Raw genomic sequence first — 1,281 nt, forward strand, 5'->3', positions numbered from 1 at the left:
GCACTCAGAGGCCACATGAACAAATTAATTTGTGTATACACATCTATGTTTACAAATCTATAAGAAGAAACATTTCTAGCTTTAATAAGATTTTTCAAGTGGTGGTTACATTTAGGGTCTAAATGTCTCAACACCATCTTATTAATAAATAGCTAAAACAGGGAAATTTAAAATTTGCATGTTAGTAATTTATTTTAAAATGATATGCTAACTCAAAGGGGGAAAACAGTGTATTTGGCTTTAAAAAGACAGCTGTCAGGAGAATGGACAGAAAATGTGTCAACTTTTTCATATTGACATGATTGGGCCATGACATCAAATGTTAAATTATTATAGTTTCCAAATTTTGCATTTCATCGCCTGATCTTGAAGGAACTGAACACCCACAATATCCATTGATTTAAATAGCTCCAACCCCATGTTGTTTGTAACATAACAACATACAGTCTGATTTGTACGTGAGTTTTTCTTGGCTATAATCTCTTTTCCTCATTGGGAGAAACTATAAACCTTCAGATTTTTTGTTTCTTCACTCATGAACTAGATGATAATTGACTTTGGGGGGAGAAGCAAACTTTCTATTATTTTTTCCTTATTACAATCAGTGAGTCCAATGGCCAGAACACTGTGGGCCAAATTTTCTAACATAAGCACCTTCGTTGCACCCATAAAATATGCACAAACGCATACAAAGATACTGCAAGCACAGGCAGCTGCATGCATACACAATTCCAGTTTTGTGCATGCTCATACATATTTTGGAAGCCTGAGGTAGATGTATGTGTATGCAGGGAGAAGGGGAGAAATTAAAAATAATACTGGGGTTATGAGCCTTGGAGACAGTAATGGAGAAAATTTGGAAGTGAAGAGGATTTAGGAGGAGCTCAATGTTAGTCTTTTAAGCTAAAGTCGATGGTGACACTTCCAGCATATGCTGGAGATAATTTATTGAATAGACTGCTGGGGTTGAGTCAACACTGATGACAGAGGGAATACAAACTGCATCCCTCAGTGCCAGCAGACCCAGCTGTGCCCAAACAAGGAAGGTGATTCATTCCTGGGCATCGGCAGTGGTACATGCACGCTGGAGTCCTGCCAAGGGAAGGCAGTGTTACAGTGGTTTGGGATGCATAGGAGCACTGCCTGGCAGATGCCCTGAATGAGAATCTTTCTTTGGCGCTCTGGCCATGCCCCTCCCAGTGAGGACCATCCAGTTGTGGAGCAGTGCCGTCCATCTCAAGACTTCTTAATGAAACAGGGTTGTTCCACTGTGAACGTCCA

Source organism: Mauremys reevesii, linkage group 2 (assembly GCF_016161935.1).
Source record: "Mauremys reevesii isolate NIE-2019 linkage group 2, ASM1616193v1, whole genome shotgun sequence".
In the NCBI taxonomy this organism is placed as follows: Eukaryota; Metazoa; Chordata; order Testudines; family Geoemydidae; genus Mauremys; species Mauremys reevesii.